The 24,324-nt window shown below is 38.5% G+C and overlaps 1 protein-coding gene across 1 annotated transcript in view; it reads left to right on the top strand.

Annotated features, from left to right (window-relative positions):
• Window positions 1–24,324, top strand: part of NOX5 (NADPH oxidase 5) — a 147,415-nt gene that overhangs the window by 3,850 nt on the left and 119,241 nt on the right. The window contains 3 exon segments of the mRNA XM_089907067.1: window positions 2,394–2,486; window positions 12,590–12,649; window positions 22,000–22,119. The gene's annotated coding sequence lies outside the window, so the exon portion shown is untranslated.

Below are 24,324 nucleotides of genomic sequence, written 5' to 3'. Positions count from 1 at the left end.
ATTTAAAAATAATTTCTGACTTCTCTTCAAAACAGCAATACAATCCTCACCATTGTCATTTGCTGCTCATGGCCTGGCACTGAACAGTGATAAACAACTGTACACTTAATTGTAAATTATGTGCTAAATGGATGTTCTAAGTAGATTGTTGGACATAATATCCTCACCAGATTCTGAGAGTTGAGTACAGCCTTTCTTTTGTCTCTTATTGATGAATCGGATGCAAGATACCCAGAACATCCTAGCATTAATTGTTATTCACTATTTCTAAAGTTTGTTTTTTTTTTAAATAGGAAGTCTTCTTAGAAATAAAGTCAGGAGATGTTCAGCAACTTGGAGAAACAATCTGTATACAATATCTCATACACTCTTAAGACAGACACGATCAAGATTGAATAATTTATATTTTGCTATTGACATAAAAGATTATTCTGAACTTTTTCTTACAAAAAAAGGAATCTCTCTGATGCCTTTTTATTCTAAGCTAACACACACACACACGCACACACATATACACAGAGCTATTGAAATGTCTTGCCTTATAGTGTCATAGCTAATATTTTAAGGCTTAGTGTATACTTGAGGTGATGTTGATAGTTAACAATAGTGTGTGTAAGCAATGTATCTCTGTTAGTTTTCTTGATAAATTCAAGGCTTTTTGGCTGACTGTTTGTCAGACCTGATTACTGGATGGTTGCTGTTTTCAACCTTGTAAACTGGCAGGAGATATATCAGGTTTGCCTCTTTTTTGTTGTTCAGTTGTTCTTGCTTTGTTAGTGTTATCTTTGATCCAAGGCCCCTTTGAGGCCCAATTTTACAATATTTTGGGAGGGTTACTTAAGTTAAAAGGAGATAATATAGTCTGTAAATCCATGTAACCCAATGCCGGTATATGTCAGCGCATTGCCACTGGCTGGAAGAGAGGAAACTCTCAAGGGCACCCTTGTCAGCTGCTCCAGGTCATGGACCCACCTCTCATCCCTCACCTCCTGGGGTTCCCCTGGAGAACATGTGGGTGTCATGGTATCGGTGTGATATGAACTAAGTATTATCAGTAATCTAATTCTGTGTATCTGAAATCCGACGGTAAAAGAATTTAGGGCCCAGTGAGGTAGGTGAAATCTGAGGGCGCGGATCTGTCCACGGCATCTACAGATGGATTCCACTGCTTTCTAGTAGAGGTGGCAGAGCGTGTGATGTTGGGGAACACGCTCTTCAGCAGCTCTCCTGGACGGGTGGTTTAGGCCAGGGCTAACCCGGAAGGCGGTCAGAGTTCGCTGTGTGTCCTGTGCGGGGTAAACTAAGGCAGCTCTGCATCTATCCTGAAAGAGAGAGCCCTTGAGACTGGGTGATGTGTAGTCTGCTGCGGGATTGTGCGGGCCAGGTGTCAGCCCCTTGGAGACCACTGCAGGGGTGCAGTTGGAAGGGGCCTAAAAGACTAGATCTTAAAAGTTCTCACCACACAAAAGAAGAGGGTCTTGCTTGTGGGGCGGCCTCAGCAGGGAAGGAGGTAGAGAGTTGGGTCCGCAGGGGCTGGTAAGGTCCAAGACAGCAGTCCTCGCATGCAGTCCTCCTCAGAGGAGGTTATTCTACAGAAGCCCAGAGCTGCTGGAGGGGACGGGCTCACCTCAGGTGTCAGGAGCCCCACCTGAGAGCCTGTCACTCCTGCACCTGGCAGGTGCTGTGTAGGAGGGATGACCAGGCCCACAGCTGCCTGTTCTGTGGGCAGCAGAGACAGTGATGGTGGCTTCTCCAGCCCGGGGGTCTGGTGGCAGATCAGGAACATTCAGTCACTCACTAGGAGAGCTCCCCGCCAACTCTAGCCTGGCAGGAGACCCTCTCTGACTTGCCACCAAACCTACCTGTCATCAGCCCCTGAGGCGGCCTTGGCCTAGTGTAGGGGCTGCTGTTTGGATTTGTTAGGTTCAGTTCTGTCCACTGACCTCCTGTGTTCTCTTTGATTTCTGTTTATTTTTATATATTTAAATGTTTATGAATAGGTAATATGATGACATAGTCCAGAATTCGAGAGCAATAAACGGTCATATACAGTGACAACTCTCTTCTATCCCCCAGTCCGTCCTTCTCTCCAGAGGTAACTGTTGTCAGATCCTTGTGACTATCTGAGGTTTTACATACATATGTGTATGTGTATCTCAACAAGCATCTATTCTTTTCTATCCCTGGCACACTCATGGTAGAATACCATGTCCGTGGTCTTATACTTTTTTCATTTGATTTATCTCAGAGGTGTTTTCATATTAGTTCATTAAGAGCTTTGTTGTTATTTTTAACAATCACATGACTTTCCTCTGTATGTATGTATGGTACCTTATTTAACCAGTCACCTATTGATGGATATTTAGATGGTTTCCAATCTTTTGTTATTACAGTGTTACATAGAATGACCTGGTACAGTGCAATTCACATGTGTGAAAATATCCGTAAGGATTAATTCTGAGAAGAGGAAAATCCCAAGGCGAAAGGTATGTATACTCATGATTTTGATAGATGCTGCCAAATTATCCACCATAAGTGCTGTGTTAATTTTCAGTCCCGCAAGGTCTATGTGAGAGAACTTGTTTATCTGAATCTTTACCATCCTAATGTGTTATCAATCTTTTTGATTTCTGCCAGTCTACTAGATTAAAAATGATATCTTGGTGGGTTTCTAGTTTGTTTTTCCTTAATAAGAGTGAAGTTGAGCATATTTTTATATGTCTAAGATGAATGCATGGATACATTTTTATTTATCTGTGAACTGGTTGTTCAAATCTTTTATCCATTTTTCTATTGAGTTATTTGTCTACCAGTGATTTGTATGTCCCTTTGGGATGTGGTTTGAGTATTTCTGGCACTCGCATTTTGATTTTTCTCATGGAATGTTGAGTGTGTGGGTAGCCAGATTTATCATATATGTATATATGTACGTATATGTACGTATACATTCCCCTCCTGCCCCTTTTTGCATGGCTTCTGGATTTTTGTCTTAGAAAAGGATTCCTCACTTCTTGTATTGACATTTTTTCACCTTTATTTATTCTAGTACTTTGATGGTTTCTTCCATTTTTTATACATACATTTTGATCCATTTGTCATTTGTCCTTATGTAAGTTGTAAGACATGGGTGTTCACTTGATTTCCCAGATGGTTACCCAGATGTTGCAATACCATTTATTAAATAATTCATCTTTTCCCCACTGATTAGAACTATCACCTTTATTACCACATTTTTTGTTTGTATTTAGATCTATTTCTGAATCTTCTATTATTTTCCGTTGATTTCAGTACCACCTTTTAAATTACTATAGTTTTATGTTTTAATATGTGAAAGGAATGTTGGCCCTTCATTATTTTTATTAGAATTCTTCTAAATATTATTGTTTATTTATTGTCTTATTGTTAAAAAAAAATTAGAACCAGCATGTCTAGACACACATATACAGATGAAAAAACCCATGTTAACTTAAGGAAAATTGACATCTTTGACATACTGATTGATTCTTCCCATGCATGTGGTAAATTTATATTTGTTCAAGTAATTTCTTGTGCCCCATAGAATTAATTTAAAGTTATATCATAGATCTTGCCCTGGAGTTCAAGTCTGCCATCATGTGGTCACCATTAGACCAGTGAGAAGGGTTAACCACCCAAGGGACCACCAGTAGTATGCATCATTTTTTTTAGAAAATGAACTTTATTGATTTATAATTTACATACAATAAATTGCATCCTATTCATGAATTTTTACTCAAAAAATAAAATGTCAAAAAATTGTTCACTGCAATGAAATACCGCTTCACACTTCTCAGAAAGTCTTTCATCAGAAAGACAACAAATAACAAGTGAAGGAGAGGATGTGGAGAAAAGGGAACCTTCACACACTGTTGGTAGGAATGTAAATTGGTGCAGCCACTATGGAAAACAGTATGGAGTTTCCTCAAAAAATTAGAAATAGAACTACCGTACAATCTAGCAAATCTATATACTTCTGGGTATTTTTCAAAAAAACCCCAAAACACTAATTTGAAAAGATATATGCACCCCTATGTTCACTGCAGCATTATTCACAATAACCAAGTTATGGAAGCAACCTAAGTGTACATCAATAGATGATGGATAAAGAAGATGTGGTATATATACATACACGTATATATACACACACACACACACATACACACACACACAGTGGCATTCTACTCGGCCATTAAAAGAATGAAATCTTGCCATTTGTGACAACATGTATGGACATAGAGCATATTATGCTAAGTGAAATAAGTCAGATAAAGACAAATACCATATGATCTCACTTATATGTGGAATCTAAAAAACAAAACAAACCAACCAACAAAACAAAACAAAAACAGCCTCATAGATAATAGAGGACAAATGGGTGATTGCCAGAGGGGACAAAGTAGGGGGAGCAAAATAGGTGAAGGGGATTAAGAGGTAGAAACCTCCAGTTATAAAATAAATGTCATGGGTGTGTAATATACAGTGTAAGCAATATGGTCAATAATATTGTAATAACTTTGTATGGGGATAGATGGTTACAAGACTTATGGTAATCATTTCATAATATATTCAAATGTCAATATCACTGTGTAACACACCTGAAACTAACATAATATTGTACATCAACTATATTTCAATTTAAAAAAAGGAAAAAATATAGCTAAATTTTTTAGCTATAAAATGATGCTATAAAGGAGGATGCCAGGAGCTTTTCCCAAACCACGAGTGCAGTTTAATCAAGGACTGCTTGGTACGCTCCCTGCTGCATTTGCCTCCCTCTGGTCCCAGATAGGTCATATTCAACTCCTTTTTGGAGTCTGTGACCCCAAAGCATCATGGGTTCTTGGAGCTGGAAGATGCCCTTTGGAGGCTAATGAGTCCAGCTGACCAGACCAGTGTCATGTAGGAGAAAGAATGATGCATCAAGGCAAAGGAGACCTGGGCATCCTCATGTAGGCCCAGCTGGTATCCACCTGACTGGCCAACACTTTCAGCTTTTTTGAGACTCAATTTCCACAACTGTGACAGAGGGATAAGTAATACCTGCTTAGTCTATTTTTAGGATTGTTATGAGGGTGAAATGAGAGAGTGTGTGCAAGGTATTAGTAAGTCAAAAGGTAATGAAAATACAAGGGGCTATTATTAAAAAGGTAGGAAAATAAGATGTGGACATATTAAAATCCCTTGTACCCAAGGTCATCTATTTGGCTTGGTGGCACCAATCAAAAGAGCTCTGTATCATTCAACAAACTTTATAGAGCTTACCCTCTGTCCAAGCATTGTGTAAAGGATACAAAACAAGAAAAGAAAGACATGGTTATCCCTGCTCTAAAGAAACTCATCATCTAATGGGGTAATATATTTCTTTTTGAGTGCTGGTAACAAGAGTATGTTTACTTTGTGAAAATCCATTGAGCTGTACGACAATAACTTGTATAGTTTTCTGTATACACGTTAGGTTCAATAGAGTTTGCAGAAAAGTAAACTGGATTCATTTTAACTATATGTTTGTAAGATGCATTCATTGATTTGAATGTGGCATTGCATTTTATTATATGTTCCACTAGAATTTATTTGCCCGTTCTACTGGTGATGGACATTTGGATTGTTTCTGGTACGGGGCGTTTGTGAAAAATGCTTATATGTGTCTCCTGGTGTGCATGAGCACAAGTTGCTCGGGGAGGGGGACAGCTAAATCATTGTTTGTGGCCATCTTCAAGTTTACTGGATCATGCTAAACTGGTGTTTGAAGTGGTTGCTCCAATTCTCCTTCCCACCAGTAGTGTGTGAGATTACTCTAATTGGTTTGACAGTCATTACAATTTTTGCCAGTCTGACCAGTGTCCTGTGGTATCTTATCGTGGTGTTACTTTGCATTTTTATGATGTCGAACCTATGTTTACTTGACTTTTGGATTTCTTCTTTTGAGAACTCCTTCCTCAAGACTTTGCCCATTTCTCTACTGGGTTTTTCTTTTCTTACTGATTTGGATTGAGGATTACTCAAGAATTCTGGGACTCTGAGTGGACAGGTACTCAAAAGCATCCTAATATATCCCATGGGAAGAAGTTATAGCTTCCACATCTCTGAGGTCACCAGCTGTGCTTCTTTTCTCAACGTGTCACTGGGGAGGATGGATTTTCCATTATGTTTTTATTATTGATTCCTATCTTAATTGCATTATAGCTAATGCTTTGAAATTGTTGAGATTTGACTTATGGCCTTACTGTACAGGCAATTTTTGTAAATATTCCAGGTGTGATGTGAAGGATGTATATTTTGCAGATGGTTGTTGCAGACACACCATGTGCGTTACATCGAGTGCATTACATGTGCTCTTCAAATCTGTACCCCTCGTTGATTTTTTGGTCTGCTTGTCCTATTAATTACCGAGATGAGCATATTAAAATATTCCATTGAAATTACAGATTTGTCTATTAATCCTTGTAATTCTTTCCACTTTTGCTTTACATATTGTAAGACTGTTTCTGTCTACTTTTGCTTTACGTAGTACAAGTCCATGTCCTTAGCCCAGCTTGCTGTCATAGGAAAACAAGCCCCTATGTCTGTCTGGTAGTGTGTCTACAACCCCTGTATCATGAAGCTTTTCCTTTTGTCTCCCTTTATAATCCTGCCTCTCTTACTTTACAGAAGGAATGCACCTTACCCATTTCCCTTCTTACTATGCTTCTTTGCCTCTGGAGCACCAAAGGGTACTCTGAAATATTAGTTATTAATATTAATCAAGACACCATAAATTGAAGGCAAGGCTTTGTGTTTTTCATTAGTTAGACATTTATGTGTTAGGGACACAGCGTAGCATTAGATGATGATAGGATTTGGGGCTTAAAAATATTTTAAATAGGATTTAAAATATTTAAGAATATTTTAAAAGTTGAATGACATTACTTAACAAAATTTCTCCCATTTCCACCCACTGATATATATAAACATATTTTCTAATGATTTACATATATAGAAATGGAAAGAGGAATAGAAATTATGCTGACCCTTGTTTCATTCTAATAATCAGTCATATTTATCACAGCTGTAGAACTAATTGAAAAGCAAAAGCCCCAGTCATTTCATTAAGAAATACATACATACTTTAATATAATTTAAATATGATACATATAATGGAACTTGAAATTTTATGTTTAAGAAACATGAAAATTTATAATTATGATGTTTTAGCTAAATTTAAATCAATTTTCCCATGTTTTAGTTGTAGATAAGGATGATAAGGTAATCAGTTTTCAAAACTTTGAAATACAAATGTATATTTTTATGTAAAATTCTGAGTTCAAGGAGAAAAAAGAATTACGTAAAATTTTTGACTGTTAAAGATGAGTTCATTCATAATATGTTTTAAATGGGAATCAAAGTGCATGGTGTTTACTTTCCATTGAGTGTATTTAAAAGAATGATGTGAAAGTTTTCTTTTAAAATGTCAATTTCTGTAATGTGCAAGAAATAACAAAAGTTTTTGAGACGAACTTTTAAAAAGTGTACAATTCTTTTACGGGTATGTGAGAAGAACACGGTGAAGACGCTGACCTCATGCTGGCCTAGTCCATCTCCTGTCTCTGGGCATTCAAATCCCGCTAGACACTTGAAGACCTATGAATTTCCTGGGAAGAAGTTTCCTCCCTCGTAAAAGTGTTTCAGTATCTCAGCACATTTACCATCTGGGAATACTGATACTTACCTTTCTATCTAATGGAAGGTACGTGTGAGAAAGGGCTTTATTGTCCGATCAGGAAAGGAGTGTCACCGTGTAGCAGTGAGTGCCCAGAGCTGGAAGTACTCCAAAGGAGCTGGAATGGTGGACCTTGCTCCGTTTTAGAGCTCACATCTGATTGCCCACCTTACTCCTGTTGGAAAGAATAGGGAGGAAGGGAAAATGAACAGACAGACTAGTTATGAAGTGCCTACCATGTTTGGGTATCTTACTTGTACTTTCCTGTACGTTGTTTGATTTCCATAACAATTCATCCCTACAGATGAAGAAATGGAACCTAAGGAAGATGACAGGTGTGCCAAGTTTGCACAGCCTGTCAGTGGCGAGGCTGGGGTTTGATCCCAGGTCTGTCTGACGTGGCTACATCCATGGCCTCACAATCAGAAGATGCATGTGCTCACAGGCAAATTGCTTAGCTTCTCTGAGCTCAAGCTCCCTCATCTGTAAAATGGCGTAGTAATAGCTATTTTGCAGGGTGGTATTCACAATCTAGGGAGTTAATGTGTGGACATACTCAAATCTTTAGCATAGGGCCTGGCCCGTGGAAGACCCTGAAGATATGAGAATGAACTATTCAGGCACAAAGTTGGGTATTCTGGCACAATACTTCTGCCAGCAAAGTGATGGCTAGTATTGGGGACGCTAGCTGTGTCTTGAAGGCAACAAGCTGAGTGGGGACTTGCCTTAAACTTTGAGACCAAGCAGCTAAGACTGAAGGCTGGACTTGGACTTGGGGGTAGCCAAAAGGAAAGATGGCTGTTGCCTCCCAGACCTGTCCATTCCAGCCCCTCCTAACCAAGAATTTCCCACCACCCACTGTGTCAAGACAAAACAATGCGGTCCACAGAGCCCATTCTTCTGTCTGCAGGAAAAGAATAAAACCTCATGTTACCTCACCCAGGCAAGGCAGCAGCCACAAGGAGACACCCTGCCTGAACAGATTGAGAAACCAACAACTCTTTTAGGATCCCTAAGAGAGATAGGACACAGGGTAAACCACTGCCCCCAAGATTAGAGAGACCAACAAGCAGGTACAGAGAATAACAGCTTAATGGAGCAGAGATTCACCAGGCAAAATGGCTACAGGAGCCAGTGCTGGGTAGGAAAACCTGAACTGTAACTGAGGAATTGAGGACCCCATCACGGGGGGACCGCCACAGTATTATGGGATTTACCTCCAGGAGCTTGATCAGGTTCCACAGTAAACAGCAGAGAAAAATCCCCTCAGGCTTCCAGGAGGGGGAGGGGGAAAGGAACCATTTTGAAATATGCCAGAGCACTCTGTTCTTCTTAACACCTGCCCTCAGAAGAAACTAGTTAAGTAGAGTATAACTGACCTGGGGGAAGGGAAAACCCAACTCCAGCCCACTCTAGCCAGCCTGTTCCACCTAAGGGGGAGGGAGTGGGGATGAGAAACACTTGTGAAGCTCACAGTCCAGAGGCAGAGGCTTACTAAGAGGCTGGGGCCTAATCACAGGACACAGGACAATGGAAAGCTTCCCCTCCTCACCACACTGCCCCCTCCCCCCAACATTACTAAAGGCCCATTTACAGCCATTCCTTCTACCTGGTACACCATGTCCAGCTATCAAGAAAAATTACAAGCCACACCAAAAGGCAAAAATTTGAAGAGATGGAGCAAGCATCAGAACCAGACATGGCAGGAATGTTGGCATTATCAGACTGGGAAGTTAAAATAACATGATTAATATACTAGGGGCTCTAACGAGTAAAGTAATCAGCATGTAAGAACAGATGGGCTATGCAAGCAGAGAGATGGAAATCCTAAGAAAGAACCAAAAAGAAATGCTAGAGATAGAAAACACTCTTACAGAAATGAAGAATGTCACTGATGGGCTCATTAGTAGACTGGACACAGTTGAGGAAAGACTCTCTGAGTTTGAGGATATCTCAATAGAATCCTAAAAAGAAAAAGACTGAAAAAAAAAAAAACAGAACAGAATATTCAAGGGCTATGGGGCAACTGCAAAGGGTGTGACACACACAATGGAAATACCAGAAGGAGAAGAAAGAAAGGAACAGAAGAAATATTTGAAACCATGATTGGGAATTTCCCCAAATTAATGTCAGACACCAAACCAAAGATTCAGGAAGCTCAGAGAACACCAAGGAGAATAAATGCCAAAAAACACCCTACACCTGGGCACATAATTTTCAAATTACAGAAAATCAAAGATAAAGAAAAAATCCTGAAAGAAATTATAGGGGGAAAAAATATCTTATCTATAGAGAATCAAAGATAAGAATTACACCCAATGTCTCCTCAGAACCCATGCAAGCAAGACAAGAATGGAGTGAAATATTTAAAGTGTTGAGTGAAAAGAAACCACCAACCTAGAATTCTGTACTGTGTGAAATTATCCTTCAAAAATGAAGGAGAAATAAAGGCTTTCTTGGACCAACAGAACAGAGGGAATTTGCTGCCAGTAGATCTGCTTTGCAAGAAATGTTAAAAAAGCTCTTTAGAGAGAATGAAAATAATATAGGTCAGAAATATGATCTACATTAAGAAAGGAAGAACATCAAAGGATTAAGTGAAGGTAAAACAAAAACTTTTATTTTTCTTATTCTTTTAAATTTATTATTGTTAAATACTATTATTACATTTTTCTTATTCTTAATTGATTTAATAGCTTGTTCAAAATAATAATGGCAATAATGTATTTGATTATGATGCATGTATATATACATTTACATATGCTTATAGATGAGTGAAATGGTATATGGGAAGTCTCTGTACCTTCCTCTTAATTTTTCTGTGAACCTAAAACTGTTCCAAAAAAATAGAGTCCTTTAAAAAAAACGTCTGTGGTTGGGATGGACATTAGTATTGTTAAAAAAAAAACAAAAACCAACTTCATAGGTGATTGTAACGTGCAGCCAGGGCTGAGAACCATTATACAAGGAGAATTTCATTTAAAATTACTGATGGATGTTTTTCTTTGATTGATTCCCTTCACAAAATATTATTGAGCTCTTACTAGGTGCTAAGCACTGTGATAAGAGATGATGAACCAAAAAGACCAGTCTCCTGTTCTCATGTAGATTACAGTCTAAATAAAATAAGTATGCAATTCTTTAATAGTTATTACAGCTAAGAACAGGGCAGCCTGAACTCATCTAGGGGTTAGCAAAGGTGTACCTAAGGAATTGACTTTTTTTCTTTTCTCCTTGCGGTACGCGGGCCTCTCACTGTTGTGGCCCCTCCCGTTGCGGAGCACAGGCTCCGGACGCGCAGGCTCAGCGGCCATGGCTCACGGGCCTAGCTGCTCCGCGGCATGTGGGATCTTCCCGGACCGGGGCACGAACCCATGTCCCCTGCATCGGCAGGCGGACTCTCAACCACTGCACCACCAGGGAAGCCCTAAAGATGTATATTTATCATCAGAATGACCATTATCAAAAAATCTAGAAACAATAAATGCTAGAAAGGGTGTTGTGAAAAAGGAACCCTCCTGCAATGTTGGTGGGAATGTAAATTGATACAACCACTATGGAGAACAGTATGGAGAATCCTTAAAAAACTAAAAATAGAATATACCCTGAGAAAACCGTAATTCAAAAAGAGACATGTACCACAATGTTCATTGCAGCACAATTTACAATAGCCAGGACATGGAACCAACCTAAATGTCCATAGACAGATGAATGGATAAAGAAGGTGTGGCACATATATACAATGGAATATTAGCCATAAAAAGAAACAAAATAGAGTTATTTGTAGTGAGGTGGATGGACCTAGAGTCTGTCATACAGAGTGAAGTAAGTCAGAAAGAGAAAAAAAATACTGTGTGCTAACACACGTATATGGTATCTTAAAAAATGGTACTGATCAACTTAGTGGCAGGGCAGGAATAAAGACATAGACATAGAGAATGGACTTGAGGACACGGGGTGGGAGGGGGAAGCTGGGGCAAAGTGAGAGTAGCATTGACATATATACACTACCAAATGTAAAATAGCTAGTGGGAAGCAGCCGCATAGCACAGGGAGATCAGCTCGGTGCTTTGCAATGATTTAGAGATGTGGGATAGGGTGGGTGGGAGGGAGGCTCAAGAGGGAGGGGATATAGGGATATATGTACGCATATGGCTGATTCACTTTGTTGTACAACAGAAACTAACACAGTATTGTGAAGCAATTAAACTCCAATAAAGATCTATTTTAATAAAGATGTATAGGGCTTCCCTGGTGGCGCAGTGGTTGAGAATCCACTATATATATATATATATATATATATATATATATATATATATATATATATATATACATACATATATACATCTTTGAGAACACTTTTAAAATCATGCCTAGGACCATGGAGCTTATAATGTGATGTGGGATAGTGCCCCTTTCCCAGAAGAGGAATCCATTAAAACCCTACCAGTTCATGTATGGATGTGTCCTGTTCAGCTCTTCTAAGCAGAGGCAAACAGCTTATTTCATGTAGTACAGAGATTGCAGAGGGTTACCTAGGAGCCAGAACTCCCATTACAGAGAGTAAATGAGGATAAACGGAATATATGGAAAGAGCCCTTCCTTAGTCTGAGTGGTAGAATTTGATATTGGAAAATTCCTGGACTGATAATCAAATCAAAATCCAATGCATTATAGTTAAGTTTTTAGAAACGTCCTGGCTTCACGCATCTTAATGATTATTCTTTCATGTGGTCTAGAACGTTGAAAGAAGACTTCTCTGGATGGCATTCTAATTGTACCAAATTTGAATCAATCACTTTGTAAGTTGAAGTATTCAAAAAAGTATATATGACTAACCACATGCTTGACATTAAAGAACTTTTTTTTTTACAGAATGAAATAATGCCGTTTGCAGCAACATGGACGGACCTAGAGATGATCATACTAAGCAAAGTAAGTCACGAAGAGAAAGACAAATACCGTATGACATCACTTATATGTGGAATCTAAAATACAACACAAATGAACCTATCTATGAAACAGAAACAGACTCACAGACATAGAGAACAGACTTGTGGTTGCCAAAGTGGGGGGAGTGGAGGAGGGAAGTATTGGGAGTTTGGGGTTAGCAGATGCAAACTATTATATATAGGATGGATAAACAACAAGGTCCTACTGTACAGCACAGGGAACTATATTCAATATCCTGTGATAAACCATAATGGAAAAGAATATATGTGCATAACTGAATCACTTTGCTGTACAGCAGAAATTAACACAACGTTGTAAATCAACTATACTTCAGTAAAATTAAAAAAAAAAATTTACACCACACTTTAGAAAAAACACTCCCCTACATATTTTACAAATAGAACTTATGTTTGTAGTTTCTGAGATAATTTTTATATGACTTTGATTATTTTACATATGTCAAAAAGAAATAGAGTTACATCCCACATATAAAGGCTGAGTGGTTTACTCGTGCTACATGGCAGTACTGAGAATGGGACAACCAGATGTGCCGTGCCTCCTGAGGTGATGAAACGTGCAGTGCACAGCAGCACAGAGGCAGTGCCCTTGCCTAAGAAAGAAAAAAATCCTGAACCCGAGTCTAATCAACCAGTGGATCCAACATGTTAAACAACATCACAAGGATACAGTCAGTTTAAAGATACCTTTTCATTAAAGAATATCACCACTTTCCAGATTATTGGTATACACTATTGAACTAGTTCCACAGAATTAAAAATTTACACACCCACCGTAATGAACAAGAATTCATCTTACTGAACCTTGACCAGAATTGCTTATTGTATAATTAATTTAAATACTGTACACTATTTGTATTAGGCAAAATGGCATTTGTTATTACATTAATTTGCATACAGGTGAGGCTAAATGTATTTTTGCCTGTTAGTTATTTTTTCTTTTTCTTTTTTTTTTTAGAATCGTCTATTTATATTTTTTGCCTATTGATCTGTTTGATCCTTGATGGTTTTCTTGCTTCTACTGGAGGCCTTTATTTGGTAAAGATATTTACCACTTCTCATATTTGTTGCGATCTTTTTCCAGCTTCTAGTTGGTCTTTTAATTTTGTTTATAGTCTCATATAGATTTCAAACATTTTAATGCTGTCAAATGTGCTGCTACTTTCCTCTGAGTTTCTGACATTGCTCTTAAAATTAGGAAGTTATTTCTCATTTAGGGAGATATGCTGCTTGATGAATAGAACCTGATAGATATGCAACTCTATTTTTTTCAATTTATGGCTTGATGCTTACATATTTAACTCCTTGATCTACCTACACATTTTTTTGGCGTAAGGTAGGAAAACAGGATCTAACTTATCTTTTTCCCCAAATAAAAAAACCTGTGGCTTGAGTACTATATTGAATAATTCCTATTTTCGTATAATTATTAGTAAGTGAAGTTATAATGTCATCAAGACCCCATGTTCCTTCTTTATTGCTGATCTAGAAAGACCAATTTTGCCAAGACCTGAATTGCTTTGGTCTGGATGTATTTTGCTCTATTCTATTGTTTCTTTGAGGTAAAAATGGAGGCTAGCTTTTTCCTCCCTTATATTACTGAATAACAAACAAGAGATCAACTCATTTGCATTTGATATTAGTGAATATTTTGCCTGTTTCACATTTTGTAATTTAATATCATTTAATTTTCACCGGTAGCAATACGTTTTGATTTCTGTTTGCGTACACTAGCTAAAACTAGGAAAGTCAATTTCTTAAATTACTAAAGGTGAAATCCTGACTGATTCTGGCTTTAAAATATACTCCTAAAGGGAAGTTCAAAATTTAAAAAAATCAATTCACAAACAGAGAAAATAAATAACAGGCAGCCTGTCTACTGAATTAAAGGACCACATGAAATAAAGAGAAGGTGAATTTTGTCATGGGAGGAGGGGACAAGAGGGCTGCCTGCCCGAGGACAGAGCCAGAGTGGGGGACGGCCCAGACATTCCAGAGTCGCTGTGAGATCCAGGGAGAACCCAGCAGGGCTGCATTCTGGTATGCTGCTGGAAGATATCTTTTAATATATTGAAAACCCCATGGGGAAAACATTGTCTGCCTCAGGATACAACACTGGGTTTAAATATACTAAATGATGCCAAAGAAGGAGCATATGCCAAGTGTATACGAGCCTTCCACGACCGTTCCTGTATGTCAGAATTGAGCACAGGTCCTGGGAATGAGTAGAAAAATCATCCAGTGAAGACAGAGTTATGTTATCCATTGAATTATTAATACACTGTTAAAATATTTCACTCTTCACACAGCTGACATTTTGAGTTCATTCTTTTACAAATTAGTAAAGAAGCAAGCCAAATTGCTCAAGCTAAGTTATACAAGCTTTTCAAAGGTAAGAGCAGAAAATGTTCAGAAACTGTTCAGTGAGGACCCACACTAGCTAGACCAGAATGTCTCAGTAAATTAAAGCTAAAGGTAAACATGCAGCTTAGTTCACCATGCTTTTGTAATAAAGTGTTCGTATTGACGTATTTTATGTTCCCGCCCCTCGGGGGAGGAAAAAACCCATAAATGTCTGTCCTTAGAAGCAGAGAGTATCATGGTATCGATATGACCCATCACTAAAGGGTAGAGCTAGCCTGGGAAGAAAATGGAAAAGTTTGGAACAACCTATGCCTTCACTGGACATGTAAAACCTCTCCACCTGATGGTGTCATTACCAGCATAATGGAACACTCTTTGACAATGCCTAGGGTCTATTTAAATATTGGACCAAGGTGGAGCTGGCCATGCAGATATGCAATACAGTACATCTTCAAGTGTCTGCTATGGGTCTGTCCCCAAACACTGCAATTAACTGTTGGGACCCTGTGTGGGTCTCACCTCATCCATGAGCCTGCAGGGATGGGGCACTAACCCCTGAATATTCCTGCTTCTGGTCTAGCTCCCAACACGCTCTCCTGTGTACTCACTGAAGAGCATTCCAGAGGGGCCCACAGTTTATAGAGGTGCTGTCTGGAAGGTCTCACAGACATTAATTTATATTGGAAAAAAGAAAAAGAAAACATTTGGGAGAACCATGGCTGCCTTTGTGTACAAAATAAAATTTGTTTTTATTGTTTTGCACTTTAAACAATAGATTCTTTTGCAGCTGAACTTCTAGATCCAAATCTTTTCGACCTTGAATTACATTTGAAAAATGAGCACAAACAGATTGTGAAAGATGATTGCGAGGTTGTGGAACGTACTGATGTCAGAATCAAAAGAACAGAGTTTAAGTTTCTGCTCGTTTAGTTTCTGAATGTGTGATCCTGAGCAAGCCACTTGACCCATATACAAAAGACGTAAACAAAATAGAAGGAAAAGTTAATGTTAAAGAAGATACATGCAAACTTTGGGCTGGCCAAAAAGTTCATTTGGCTTTTCTTCCATAGGATGGCTCTAGTAGCTCTTAGTTGTCTTTAACTTCATTTGAAACAATTTTGTTAGATTGTATGTGACAGCTGTTATATCAGCGTGCATTTAAAAAAACATCAAAACTGGTGAATTTTTGTGTAGCCATTTTAATACTGAAGATTGAAGAAGAAAAGCAACATTTTTGGCATATTATGCTTTAATATTTCAAGAAAGGTAAAAACACAACTGAAATGCAAAAGATTTGTGCAGTGTATGGACAAGGTGCTGTGACCGACTGAACATGTCAGAAGTGGTTTGCGAAGTTTCGTGCTGGAGATTTCTCACTGGATGATGTTCCACAGAGTTGGGTAGACCAGTTGAAGTTAATAGCGATCAAATCGAGACATTAATTGAGAACAATCAATGTTACACCACATGGGAGATAGCTGACATACTCAGAATATGCAAATAAAGCTTTGAAAATCATTTGCACCAGCTTGATTATGTCAATTGCCTTGATGTTTGCGTTCCACATAAGTTAAGCGAAAACAACCTTCTTGACCGTATTTCCTCATGCGATTCTCTACTTAAACATAACGAAAACGTTCTGTTTTTAAAACCAATTGTGATGGGCAGTGAAAAGTGGATACTGTACAATAATGTGGAATGGAAGAGATCGTGGGGCAAGCGAGATGAACCACCACGAACCACACCAAAGGCCGGTCTTCATCCAAAGAAGGTGATGTTGTGTGTATGGTGGGACTGGAAGGGAGTCTTCTATTAGGATCTCCTTCCGGAAAACCAAACAATTAATTCCAACAAGTACTGCTCCCTATTAGATCAACTGAAAGCAGCCCTCGATGAAAAGCGTCCAGAATTAGTCAACAGAAAATGCATCATCTTCCATCAGGATAATGCAAGACCGCATGTTTCTTTGATGACCAGGCAAAAACTGTTACAACTTGGCTGGAAAGTTCTTATTCATCTGCTGTACTCACCAGACATGGCACCTTCAGATTTCTATTTATTTCAGTCTTTACAAAATTCTCTTAATGGAAAAAATTGCAATTCCCTGGAAGACTCTAAAAGGCACCTGGAACAGTTCTTTGCTCAAAAAGGTGAAAAGTTTTGGGAAGATGGAATTATGAAGTTGCCTGAAAAATGGCAGAAGGTAGTGGAACAAAAAGGGTAAATACGTTGTTCAATAAAGTTCTTGGTGAAAATGAAAAATGTGTCTTTTATTTTTACTTAAAAACCAAGGGACAGGGACTTCCCTGGCGGTCCAGTGGTTAAGACTTCGCCTTCCAATGCAAGGGGTGCGGGTTCGATCCCTGGTCCGGGAGCTAAGATCCCACATGCCTTGCGGCCAAAAAAACCAAAATATAAAACAGAAGCAATATTGTAACAAATTCAATAAAGATTTTTTAAAATGGTCCACATCAAAAAAAAAAAAACTTAAGAAACCCCCCCAAAATGAAGGAGCTTTTTGGCCAACCCGATACTAACATATTTAACATCCCATATCCTCTAAATAATCTTTACAAGATTATTTTCTGTAATAATCAGTAATAATAATTTTCTTGATTTGTTCTTTAGTTTTTTATAACAACTAAGTATTTAAAAAGAATTGATATAGGGCTTCCCTGGTGGTGCAGTGGGTAAGAATCCGCCTGCCAATGCAGGGGACACGGATTCGAGCCCTGGTCCGGGAAGATCCCACACGCTGTGAAGCAACTAAGCCCGTGCACCACAACTACTGAGCCTGCACTCTAGAGCCCGCGAGCCATAACTACTGAAGCCCAGGCGCCTAGAGCCCGTGCTCCGCAAAGAGAGAAGCCACTGTGTTGAGAAGTCCACGCACTGCAACAAGGAGTAGCCCCCGCTCACCACAACTAGAGAAAGCCCACGCACAGCAACGAAGACCCAACGCAGCCAAAACAAAAAAGAATTGATATAAATTTTAAAGATATTTCACATGTGAAGTAAAATTTGCACTTACCAATAAAAAATGTATTTCACAATAGGCACGCTATTTCAGTTTTCAGTAAAAACTCTAACTCTAAGAGGTCGCAAAGAGTGATGGAATTGAAGTAACTCAGGCTCTGCTTCTTCCCTCATTGCTTAATGTCAAATTTACCATCTAAAGGCATCTAACTGCACCTAAAATCGTATCACAAGCTCTGGAGGCACACACACTACACCAAAGAAAGCTTGAACGATCCTGAACGGTTTGAACTTAATCTCAAAACAAAAGTGCAAAGCTGAGTGTGTTGGGGTCAATGCTATAATTGGGAGTTTCCCAAATTAGTCTCCACATAAAGCATAATGCTTACCAAAGTATAAGTGATAAACAAATGCACTAATTCAAAGCTTACATATGTTCTTAAAACTCGACAATAACTACTATTGTTTAGAACATAGACCAATAACCTTTTTTTTCAGGGAAGAGTATTTTTTAAAAAATGTTATTGAAGTATAGTTGATTTACAATGTTGTGTTAATTTCTGCTGTACAGCAAAGTGACTCAGTTATACATGTGTGTATATATATATATTCTTTTTCATATTTGTTTCCATTATGGTTTATCACAGGATATTGACTATAGCTCCCTGTGCTATACAGTAGGACCTTGTTGTTTATCTGTCCTATATGTAATAGTTTGCATCTGCTAATCCCAAACTCCTAGTACTTTCCTCCCCCCAGGGAAGAGTGTTTTTTTGGGGGGGAGTGAAGAGTATTTTATCATTGACATGTTTTAGAAATGTCAGAAGTAGTGATAACAAAAAGCAGATCAGCTTTCAGTCAGTTTTATTATTATTTCTAAATTCTCTTCGGTGTTTCCCTGTTGCCTGCTTACCTTGCCCTTGGTAATCCACCCTCCCAAGTCGCTTGCATTTTGCCACTTTAATGGTGTGATACCCGCTGACTCACACCCGCCAGCCCACCTCCCCCCAGCAGCCTATCATGGCCCAGGGCTCATATTCACAGAGGGTTTTACATTTAGATGTGCCATCTATATGAATCTATTCTTTTTTTTTTTAATATATGAAATGGTATTTATTCTATGGCCCTGGTAGTTTTGGGACCAAACCCATAACTTGCTATTCACTGAGTGCACAATCCTGTTTGCGTCAGCATTGTATTCTGCTTTCTATTACTCTGATATGTTGTTTCAGTTGAAAGATATTATGCTATCCTAATTCCCATACAACATACCACATTTCTAATTCAAATCTTTGGTCAAGGATCATATTTTTTATGAAGACCATAACATTCTTACTTGCTGTCTTTTTTGAGGCCCTGTAAACCTTCCTACCTAATTATTATTATTATTACTAATTAGTAGTCATGGTAATTACTTCCTGGCTGCCTGTCTTCTACATTAGAATGTGAACTCTTCAGGAAAATGACCTATTTCTTCTTCACCTTTCTATCCACAGCGCTTAATTCTGTGTCCTATGTATTCTAGGTTCTCAAAATTTTATGCTTAGTGACTGAATATTAAATGAATGAACTGAAATTCTGCATATATGATTTTAGTTTCCACATAAACTCTAATTGTGGTGGGTTGAGAAAAAATACACAATTATCTTTGTCTGTATATGTTGAAGGTTTGTATACATCCTCCACAAGTGGAGGATATTGATTTAAGAGGTGAGATTGTGAATGTGGATTTGAGGAGTCTTCTTAATATTTAACAATGAGAATTTCCTTTTCTGTTCAAACTTATTTGACCGTGCCCTATTTTCTTCAGTAAAAAGTATAAACTCTTAAGCATCGTAGTCAAGGTCCTTCCTGATGTGCTGTTTCCTTATTGTTTAGTTTCACGGTTCAGCTTTTCCCTATGATGCTTCTTTCACTTAGAATGTTATTATGTAGTTGATTTCTTTCAACCTTACGAAGCTGTTCTTGTGAAGTCACAGAGACAGACCAACAAGAATGAAGGAAGATGTTCACCTTACAATTTTTAACTTGTGTCATTACTGGACTGCTACACGTACATTAATATTGTTTAAAATTCTGAAATTATCTTTTGACTAGCACAAGCATAATGTATTGTACATTTGGGGTGTTTAAAGTAGGTTATTTTGTTGTTATATGTCAATGTTAAAATGTGCCACAATTTTTAATAACCATTTTGTCATTTCTACAAAATGACAAAGTAATAGATGTAGCTGAGCCTGTTTGCAGTACTAGGGTGACCAATCCTATGGGTTTTCCAGGAACTAAGGGGGGTTTTCTGGGTTACAGGACTTTCAGTGCTAAAACTGGGACAGTTCAGGCAAACCCAGATGGTTAGCCATCCTACCTGAGCCCCTCGGAGAACAGCACGCTCTGATCTTATAGGATGGCTGGTTTCTCACGTGCTGAGTCTGGCAGTCTTTTCTGAAGAGAAGCAGAAGCCAGCCGTTTCCCCTTCATGCTGAAACAGGCGCTCAGACTAGGAGCCTTCAGCCTAGAAGCATGACTGCCTCCATACACCGCTGTCCTCTCCTCCCTAAACTGATGACCTCTCTCTAACTCAAACAGAGCATGTCTTTGACGACAACAACAAATGCTATTAGGTAATGTCCTTTATATAAGTCACAGTAGAATGTCTTACAACTAATGCAAGAAGAACGTAGAAATTTTGCAAATTTTAACGAACGTAGAGATTTAGCTTTCTGAAGATCATCTGAGGCTGCTGCTGCACCTGTGTGATGTAAATCAGAAAGCCCTGGATTTGGGGTTTCAGAGCTGAAATTTGAAGTGTCCAAGATAGTTGAGGGATCCAGACTTCTGACTGTGTAATGAAATAAGAGGCTTGGAGAGTATATGCTCCTGCTAAAACTGTACCCCATGTGAGGTAAATAACTAAAAAATCGATACACAGTGTTACTGACAACAAGCTATTGTCTTGTGGCGATTTTGTGCTGAAACAGATAGCAGTAAAAGAGACTGGTGGAGTTTTTCATGCATACTATGTTGCCCTCCAACCAAAGGCATGACCTGGGGCAATCCATAAATGATGATTTATGGCAGGACTCAGTTGTTGAAATAAGTCATTTGTGATCAAGTTTGATGAACATCTTTGGCTGTTTTTACTTTAAAAACAATAAAATAAAAGGCGTCTACGCCTGAAAGATAATCATCGACATGTAAGAAGAATAGCTTACAGAAACTTCATTAACTGAACACTGAAAACTTGGTCTTTTGCAGCCCCTGTAAGATTTAAGCTGCAAGGTCAGTCAGAACAAAGGCAATTGTCGTTGATGAATGATTGAACAGGCATTAGCTTCATGAAAGTGGAGAGCCAAATAGGAAGGTCCCAGAACAAGGGGATGATTTGAACACTCACACCTGTGTTTGTTGGAAGGTATATTGGTACAATTTTTGGGGGAGGCCATTTGGCCTTATACAAAAATTTTAAATACAGTGTCCTCTGAGCAAGGCCATGTCTAAGAATTTGGTGCATTGACATATTGGCACGGATCTGCAAAACTATATGAACAAGGAAAGCTTATTGCTGAATATTTATAATATTTGTGATCGTGAAAAGTGGACAACCTGTATGTCTCATAGTAGAGTTAAAAGCTTTATTGTAGATCCATACTGAAGCATGCTATACAGCCATCAGAAAGAAGGAGGTAGGTTTATGTGCTTTGGCTTGGAAATAGGACTGGGATATATTGGCGAGACGATGGCAAGTTGCAGGGCAGCATGCATAGTATGATTTTATTTTGTAAAATAAATTTAAGAAAACAATCTGAATACACATTTAATGTGCGCTCCTAAATATTTCAGGAAATACTATATTTGCAGCAAACTGTTAAGAGTGGTTAATGCTCGGGAGGGGGGGTACTTCATTTGAATTTTTTAGGATGTACTTACCTTACTTTTTGTGTTTTAAGACAAAATTTATTTTTTCTTTCTTTTGAGAACCAGGGAGCATGTTGTCAGTTAGGTCCTGACCGAAAATCATCGTACTTTTCCCTTGCACTGACCACATCCGAGACAAAAGACGGTGGTGATCGGCTATAAAAAGACACCATTGACACCGTAAGTAAAATCAGGCCTCGCCATCAAAAGAGAGAGCTGCTCTATCCTATGGTATTTTTGGCAAAAGATTTCAGCTGGGTAATGTACTAAAGTCACTTATCAAATAGAGATAATATATTTATTTAAGGAATTAAAGTTATATATTTGTGCCTATTTATATTGCTCTATTTTAAGTTTGGAGGTTGGAGAATGCTTTTTCCTCTTCCCTAAGTTATTTCTCATTTCCTGGGTCTTCCCAGGCCTACATCTGTCTCTCTCTAGACACCATTCAATTAAAGTAAATTTTAAGATATTTTAAAACAGGAAGCAGAAGCTGTCTTGTGAGTGGCTCTAAAAGAAATGTTATTTCTGGACGTTTCCAAGTGGGCTAAGGGAATGGAGTGGGTCAGGACATACTTGTGGGATCCAACAAGTAATACAACAATTATTAAGAGACTGAAGAGCAACTACCCCAAGACCAAGAGGACTCACCACTATGGCACTTCTGTCTTCACCCGTGAATAATGCCTCAACATAGTATCTGTGAAAGCAACCAAAGAACTAAAAGAGAGTATTAAAAATATATTATTCAATTGCTTTGAATAATAGCAGTTTAACCTTGTTCTTATAAAGGGATTAAAAAACTTTTAACTGAAGTAGAGTCTACAAACACAAAAGTACGCATATAATAAATGTACAGCTTGTTAAATTTTCATAAACTCAACACTTCCGTGTAAGTAGCATTCAGATTAAGAAATGGTACATTATCAATACCCCAGGAACGCCTTATTGTTCTTAATGTCAGGTGACAGTATACGTGTGGGCCTCTTTCTGGGCTCTCCTGGGAAGGATCAACGTTGTCACAATATTGAGTTCTCCAGTTTATCAACATGGTTTATCTCTTACAAAGGGAAGCTTTATGATTCAACAGCCTTCCTGGGAAATGCAGGAAAATCAGGGAAAAGTGACTAAGTTCATCAGTTTCTCTGGGGCTTCTGAGGGTACCTGCAGGGAAATGTCCTGCTTCACCACTTCCTCCAGGAAGAAGGTGGATACACCCCTTGGTTCATGGAGGGGGTAGACTTGCCAGGTGGAGCCTCCAGTTTTCTAGCCATCACCCCCATTTCACCTTCCCAGTCACTGCAGGTATTCAGTGGCTTCCTCCCTCCGTAGGACATACTCCACCATCTTATGCCACTTTTTTCTCCAGTTCCTCTGCTGAGAATTTTTAGGATGGCCCAGAGCAAAGCACTTTGGTGGCCTTCCATCTTAGCGCAGGGATCTTGGCCCAGCCTCCTTCCTTTCTGGTCACTTCTAGTGGTGCTGCTAAGTTGTTCCTTGTGGATTTTGACCTCCTATCCTGGAACTTTCCTAATTTATTCTTCATGCTTGTGTGTCTTAAGGGCAAACAGGGATACATTCTTATTTTTTATTGAAGTATACTTGATGTACAATATAAGTTACAGGTATACAACATAGAATGCACAATTTTTAAAGGTTATACTCCATTTATAGTTCTTATAAAACATTGGCTATATTCCCTGTGTTGTATAATATATCCTTGTAGCCTACTTTATACCTAATAGCTTGTAACTCTTAATCCCCTACCCCTATATTGCCCCTCCCTTCTTCTCTCTCCCTACTGGTAACCACTAGTAGAACCACTGTAGAACCACTTGTTCTCTATATCTGTCAGTCTGCTTTTTTTGTCATTGTATTCACCAGTTTGTTGTATTTTTTTTTTTTAGATTTCACATATAAGTGATATCATACAGTATTTGTCTTTCTCTGCCTGACTTATTTCACTTAGCATAATGCCCTCCAAGTCCATCCATGTTGCTGCAAATGGCAAAATTTTATTCTTTTTTTAATGGCTGAGTAGTATTCCATATATATATATACATACACACATATATATATGTATATATATATACACACCACAAATTCTTTATCCATTTATCTGTTGATGGGCACTTAGGTTGCTTCCATATCTTGGAATATCTACATTCTTTTTCTGTATTCTTTTCCATTATGATTTATCCCAGGAGATTGGGTATAGTTCCCTGTGCTATACAGTAGAACCTTGTTGTTTATCCATTCTAAATGTAATAGTTTGCATCTTCCAACCCCAAATTCCCAGGCAATCCCTCTCCCTCCCCCTCCCCCTTGGCAAACACAAGTCTGTTCTCTATGTCTGTGAGTCTGTTTCTGTTTTGTAGATAGGTT

This window comes from Delphinapterus leucas, chromosome 2 (assembly GCF_059928025.1).
Source record: "Delphinapterus leucas isolate spDelLeu-1000000601 "Yukka" chromosome 2, BTC_Dleu_Yukka2, whole genome shotgun sequence".
NCBI lineage: Eukaryota > Metazoa > Chordata > Mammalia > Artiodactyla > Monodontidae > Delphinapterus > Delphinapterus leucas.
The sequence above is the reverse complement of the archived record's forward strand: the minus strand, read 5'-3'. Positions and strand labels throughout refer to the sequence as shown.